Source organism: Idiotropiscis lumnitzeri, unplaced genomic scaffold (assembly GCF_059441095.1).
Source record: "Idiotropiscis lumnitzeri isolate Australia: NSW breed Sydney's pygmy pipehorse unplaced genomic scaffold, RoL_Ilum_1.0 HiC_scaffold_109, whole genome shotgun sequence".
Lineage (NCBI taxonomy): Eukaryota > Metazoa > Chordata > Actinopteri > Syngnathiformes > Syngnathidae > Idiotropiscis > Idiotropiscis lumnitzeri.
Genome location: NW_028283647.1, coordinates 205,327 through 212,959, shown reverse-complemented (window position 1 = coordinate 212,959; position 7,633 = coordinate 205,327).

Sequence of the window (7,633 nt, the reverse complement as noted above, 5' to 3'; positions counted from 1 at the left end):
TAATTTGATTGTCCAATATTTCCCTTATGAGATAATGCCTCTCATAGCAAATGTGTACAGCGCGAGCTGAAAATGCATTTACAGCACTAAAAAACCAAACTTTTATAACAGCTAAACCAAACGTTTCCAATGTAAATTTCCACCTTTATATAGTGTAGAAAGGCATCCTGAAGCCTGGAAAGTCATTAATTTGATTGTCCAGTATTTCCTTCATGAGATATTGCAACACTTAGAAAAAGTGTACAGCGCCAGCAGACAATGAATTTTCAGCACTAAAAAAAACGAAACTTCATTAACAGCTAAACCAAACGTTTCCAATGTAAATTTCCACCTTTATATAGTGTAAAAAGACATCCTGAAGCCTGGGCAGTCATTAATTTGATTGTCCAATATTTCCCTTATGAGATAATGCCTCTCATTGCAAATGTGTACAGCGCGAGCTGAAAATGCATTTACAGCACGAAAAAAACAAACTTTTATAACAGCTAAACCAAACGTTTCCAATGTAAATTTCCACCTTTATAGAGTGTAAAAAGGCATCCTGAAGCCTGGGAAGTCATTAATTTGATTGTCCAGTATTTCCCTTATGAGATAATGCCTCACATAGCAAATGTGTACAGTGCGAGCTGAAAATGCATTTTAAGCACTAAAAAACCAAACTTTTATAACAGCTAAACCAAACGTTTCCAATGTAAATTTCCACCTTTATATAGTGTAAAAAGACATCCTGAAGCCTGGGCAGTCATTAATTTGATTGTCCAATATTTCCCTTATGAGATAATGCCTCTCATAGCAAATGTGTACAGCGCGAGCTGAAAATGTATTTACAGCACTAAAAAAACAAACTTTTATAACAGCTAAACCAAACGTTTCCAATGTAAATTTCCACCTTTATATAGTGTAGAAAGGCATCCTGAAGCCTGGAAAGTCATAAATTTGATTGTCCAGTATTTCCTTCATGAGATATTGCAACACTTAGAAAAAGTGTACAGCGCCAGCAGACAATGAATTTTCAGCACTAAAAAAACGAAACTTCATTAACAGCTAAACTAAACGTTTCCAATGTATATTTCCACCTTTATATAGTGTAAAAAGACATCCTGAAGCCTGGGCAGTCATTAATTTGATTGTCCAGTATTTCCCTTATGAGATAATGCCTCACATAGCAAATGTGTACAGTGCGAGCTGAAAATGCATTTTAAGCACTAAAAAACCAAACTTTTATAACAGCTAAACCAAACGTTTCCAATGTAAATTTCCACCTTTATATAGTGTAAAAAGACATCCTGAAGCCTGGGCAGTCATTAATTTGATTGTCCAATATTTCCCTTATGAGATAATGCCTCTCATAGCAAATGTGTACAGTGCGAGCTGAAAATGCATTTACAGCACTAAAAAACCAAACTTTTATAACAGCTAAACCAAACGTTTCAAATGTAAATTTCCACCTTTATATAGTGTAGAAAGGCATCCTGAAGCCTGGAAAGTCATTAATTTGATTGTCCAGTATTTCCTTCATGAGATATTGCAACACTTAGAAAAAGTGTACAGCGCCAGCAGACAATGAATTTTCAGCACTAAAAAAACGAAACTTCATTAACAGCTAAACCAAACGTTTCCAATGTAAATTTCCACATTTATAGAGTGTAAAAAGGCATCCTGAAGCCTGGGAAGTCATTAATTTGATTGTCCAGTATTTCCCTTATGAGATAATGCCTCACATAGCAAATGTGTACAGTGCGAGCTGAAAATGCATTTTCAGCACTAAAAAACCAAACTTTTATAACAGCTAAACCAAACGTTTCCAATGTAAATTTCCACCTTTATATAGTGTAAAAAGACATCCTGAAGCCTGGGCAGTCATTAATTTGATTGTCCAGTATTTCCCTTATGAGATAATGCCTCACATAGCAAATGTGTACAGCGCGAGCTGAAAATGCATTTACAGCACTAAAAAAACAAACTTTAATAACAGCTAAACTAAACGTTTCCAATGTAAATTTCCACCTTTATATAGTGTAAAAAGACATCCTGAAGCCTGGGCAGTCATTAATTTGATTGTCCAATATTTCCCTTATGAGATAATGCCTCTCATAGCAAATGTGTACAGCGCGAGCTGAAAATGCATTTACTGCACTAAAAAACCAAACTTTTATAACAGCTAAACCAAACGTTTCCAATGTAAATTTCCACCTTTATATAGTGTAAAAAGACATCCTGAAGCCTGGGCAGTCATTAATTTGATTGTCCAATATTTCCCTTATGAGATAATGCCTCTCATAGCAAATGTGTACAGCGCGAGCTGAAAATGTATTTACAGCACTAAAAAAACAAACTTTTATAACAGCTAAACCAAACGTTTCCAATGTAAATTTCCACCTTTATATAGTGTAGAAAGGCATCCTGAAGCCTGGAAAGTCATAAATTTGATTGTCCAGTATTTCCTTCATGAGATATTGCAACACTTAGAAAAAGTGTACAGCGCCAGCAGACAATGAATTTTCAGCACTAAAAAAACGAAACTTCATTAACAGCTAAACTAAACGTTTCCAATGTATATTTCCACCTTTATATAGTGTAAAAAGACATCCTGAAGCCTGGGCAGTCATTAATTTGATTGTCCAGTATTTCCCTTATGAGATAATGCCTCACATAGCAAATGTGTACAGTGCGAGCTGAAAATGCATTTTAAGCACTAAAAAACCAAACTTTTATAACAGCTAAACCAAACGTTTCCAATGTAAATTTCCACCTTTATATAGTGTAAAAAGACATCCTGAAGCCTGGGCAGTCATTAATTTGATTGTCCAGTATTTCCCTTATGAGATAATGCCTCACATAGCAAATGTGTACAGCGCGAGCTGAAAATGCATTTACAGCACTAAAAAAACAAACTTTAATAACAGCTAAACTAAACGTTTCCAATGTAAATTTCCACCTTTATATAGTGTAAAAAGACATCCTGAAGCCTGGGCAGTCATTAATTTGATTGTCCAATATTTCCCTTATGAGATAATGCCTCTCATAGCAAATGTGTACAGCGCGAGCTGAAAATGCATTTACTGCACTAAAAAACCAAACTTTTATAACAGCTAAACCAAACGTTTCCAATGTAAATTTCTACCTTTATATAGTGTAGAAAGGCATCCTGAAGCCTGGAAAGTCATTAATTTGATTGTCCAGTATTTCCTTCATGAGATATTGCAACACTTAGAAAAAGTGTACAGCGCCAGCAGACAATGAATTTTCAGCACTAAAAAAACGAAACTTCATTAACAGCTAAACTAAACGTTTCCAATGTATATTTCCACCTTTATATAGTGTAAAAAGACATCCTGAAGCCTGGGCAGTCATTAATTTGATTGTCCAATATTTCCCTTATGAGATAATGCCTCTCATAGTAAATGTGTACAGCGCGAGCTGAAAATGCATTTACAGCACTAAAAAAACCAAACTTTTATAACAGCTAAACCAAACGTTTCCAATGTAAATTTCCACCTTTATATAGTGTAAAAAGACATCCTGAAGCCTGGGCAGTCATTAATTTGATTGTCCAATATTTCCATTATGAGATAATGCCTCTCATAGCAAATGTGTACAGCGCGAGCTGAAAATGCATTTACAGCACTAAAAAACCAAACTTTTATAACAGCTAAACCAAACGTTTCCAATGTAAATTTCCACCTTTATATAGTGTAGAAAGGCATCCTGAAGCCTGGAAAGTCATTAATTTGATTGTCCAGTATTTCCTTCATGAGATATTGCAACACTTAGAAAAAGTGTACAGCGCCAGCAGACAATGAATTTTCAGCACTAAAAAAAACGAAACTTCATTAACAGCTAAACTAAACGTTTCCAATGTAAATTTCCACCTTTATATAGTGTAAAAAGACATCCTGAAGCCTGGGCAGTCATTAATTTGATTGTCCAATATTTCCCTTATGAGATAATGCCTCTCATTGCAAATGTGTACAGCGCGAGCTGAAAATGCATTTACAGCACGAAAAAAACAAACTTTTATAACAGCTAAACCAAACGTTTCCAATGTAAATTTCCACCTTTATAGAGTGTAAAAAGGCATCCTGAAGCCTGGGAAGTCATTAATTTGATTGTCCAGTATTTCCCTTATGAGATAATGCCTCACATAGCAAATGTGTACAGTGCGAGGTGAAAATGCATTTTAAGCACTAAAAAACCAAACTTTTATAACAGCTAAACCAAACGTTTCCAATGTAAATTTCCACCTTTATATAGTGTAAAAAGACATCCTGAAGCCTGGGCAGTCATTAATTTGATTGTCCAATATTTCCCTTATGAGATAATGCCTCTCATAGCAAATGTGTACAGCGCGAGCTGAAAATGTATTTACAGCACTAAAAAAACAAACTTTTATAACAGCTAAACCAAACGTTTCCAATGTAAATTTCCACCTTTATATAGTGTAGAAAGGCATCCTGAAGCCTGGAAAGTCATAAATTTGATTGTCCAGTATTTCCTTCATGAGATATTGCAACACTTAGAAAAAGTGTACAGCGCCAGCAGACAATGAATTTTCAGCACTAAAAAAACGAAACTTCATTAACAGCTAAACTAAACGTTTCCAATGTATATTTCCACCTTTATATAGTGTAAAAAGACATCCTGAAGCCTGGGCAGTCATTAATTTGATTGTCCAGTATTTCCCTTATGAGATAATGCCTCACATAGCAAATGTGTACAGTGCGAGCTGAAAATGCATTTTAAGCACTAAAAAACCAAACTTTTATAACAGCTAAACCAAACGTTTCCAATGTAAATTTCCACCTTTATATAGTGTAAAAAGACATCCTGAAGCCTGGGCAGTCATTAATTTGATTGTCCAGTATTTCCCTTATGAGATAATGCCTCACATAGCAAATGTGTACAGCGCGAGCTGAAAATGCATTTACAGCACTAAAAAAACAAACTTTAATAACAGCTAAACTAAACGTTTCCAATGTAAATTTCCACCTTTATATAGTGTAAAAAGACATCCTGAAGCCTGGGCAGTCATTAATTTGATTGTCCAATATTTCCCTTATGAGATAATGCCTCTCATAGCAAATGTGTACAGCGCGAGCTGAAAATGCATTTACTGCACTAAAAAACCAAACTTTTATAACAGCTAAACCAAACGTTTCCAATGTAAATTTCTACCTTTATATAGTGTAGAAAGGCATCCTGAAGCCTGGAAAGTCATTAATTTGATTGTCCAGTATTTCCTTCATGAGATATTGCAACACTTAGAAAAAGTGTACAGCGCCAGCAGACAATGAATTTTCAGCACTAAAAAAACGAAACTTCATTAACAGCTAAACTAAACGTTTCCAATGTATATTTCCACCTTTATATAGTGTAAAAAGACATCCTGAAGCCTGGGCAGTCATTAATTTGATTGTCCAATATTTCCCTTATGAGATAATGCCTCTCATAGTAAATGTGTACAGCGCGAGCTGAAAATGCATTTACAGCACTAAAAAACCAAACTTTTATAACAGCTAAACCAAACGTTTCCAATGTAAATTTCCACCTTTATATAGTGTAAAAAGACATCCTGAAGCCTGGGCAGTCATTAATTTGATTGTCCAATATTTCCCTTATGAGATAATGCCTCTCATAGCAAATGTGTACAGCGCGAGCTGAAAATGCATTTACAGCACTAAAAAACCAAACTTTTATAACAGCTAAACCAAACGTTTCCAATGTAAATTTCCACCTTTATATAGTGTAGAAAGGCATCCTGAAGCCTGGAAAGTCATTAATTTGATTGTCCAGTATTTCCTTCATGAGATATTGCAACACTTAGAAAAAGTGTACAGCGCCAGCAGACAATGAATTTTCAGCACTAAAAAAAACGAAACTTCATTAACAGCTAAACTAAACGTTTCCAATGTAAATTTCCACCTTTATATAGTGTAAAAAGACATCCTGAAGCCTGGGCAGTCATTAATTTGATTGTCCAATATTTCCCTTATGAGATAATGCCTCTCATTGCAAATGTGTACAGCGCGAGCTGAAAATGCATTTACAGCACGAAAAAAACAAACTTTTATAACAGCTAAACCAAACGTTTCCAATGTAAATTTCCACCTTTATAGAGTGTAAAAAGGCATCCTGAAGCCTGGGAAGTCATTAATTTGATTGTCCAGTATTTCCCTTATGAGATAATGCCTCACATAGCAAATGTGTACAGTGCGAGCTGAAAATGCATTTTAAGCACTAAAAAACCAAACTTTTATAACAGCTAAACCAAACGTTTCCAATGTAAATTTCCACCTTTATATAGTGTAAAAAGACATCCTGAAGCCTGGGCAGTCATTAATTTGATTGTCCAATATTTCCCTTATGAGATAATGCCTCTCATAGCAAATGTGTACAGCGCCAGCTGAAAATGTATTTACAGCACTAAAAAAACAAACTTTTATAACAGCTAAACCAAACGTTTCCAATGTAAATTTCCACCTTTATATAGTGTAGAAAGGCATCCTGAAGCCTGGAAAGTCATAAATTTGATTGTCCAGTATTTCCTTCATGAGATATTGCAACACTTAGAAAAAGTGTACAGCGCCAGCAGACAATGAATTTTCAGCACTAAAAAAACGAAACTTCATTAACAGCTAAACTAAACGTTTCCAATGTATATTTCCACCTTTATATAGTGTAAAAAGACATCCTGAAGCCTGGGCAGTCATTAATTTGATTGTCCAGTATTTCCCTTATGAGATAATGCCTCACATAGCAAATGTGTACAGTGCGAGCTGAAAATGCATTTTAAGCACTAAAAAACCAAACTTTTATAACAGCTAAACCAAACGTTTCCAATGTAAATTTCCACCTTTATATAGTGTAAAAAGACATCCTGAAGCCTGGGCAGTCATTAATTTGATTGTCCAATATTTCCCTTATGAGATAATGCCTCTCATAGCAAATGTGTACAGTGCGAGCTGAAAATGCATTTACAGCACTAAAAAACCAAACTTTTATAACAGCTAAACCAAACGTTTCAAATGTAAATTTCCACCTTTATATAGTGTAGAAAGGCATCCTGAAGCCTAGAAAGTCATTAATTTGATTGTCCAGTATTTCCTTCATGAGATATTGCAACACTTAGAAAAAGTGTACAGCGCCAGCAGACAATGAATTTTCAGCACTAAAAAAACGAAACTTCATTAACAGCTAAACCAAACGTTTCCAATGTAAATTTCCACATTTATAGAGTGTAAAAAGGCATCCTGAAGCCTGGGAAGTCATTAATTTGATTGTCCAGTATTTCCCTTATGAGATAATGCCTCACATAGCAAATGTGTACAGTGCGAGCTGAAAATGCATTTTCAGCACTAAAAAACCAAACTTTTATAACAGCTAAACCAAACGTTTCCAATGTAAATTTCCACCTTTATATAGTGTAAAAAGACATCCTGAAGCCTGGGCAGTCATTAATTTGATTGTCCAGTATTTCCCTTATGAGATAATGCCTCACATAGCAAATGTGTACAGCGCGAGCTGAAAATGCATTTACAGCACTAAAAAAACAAACTTTAATAACAGCTAAACTAAACGTTTCCAATGTAAATTTCCACCTTTATATAGTGTAAAAAGACATCCTGAAGCCTGG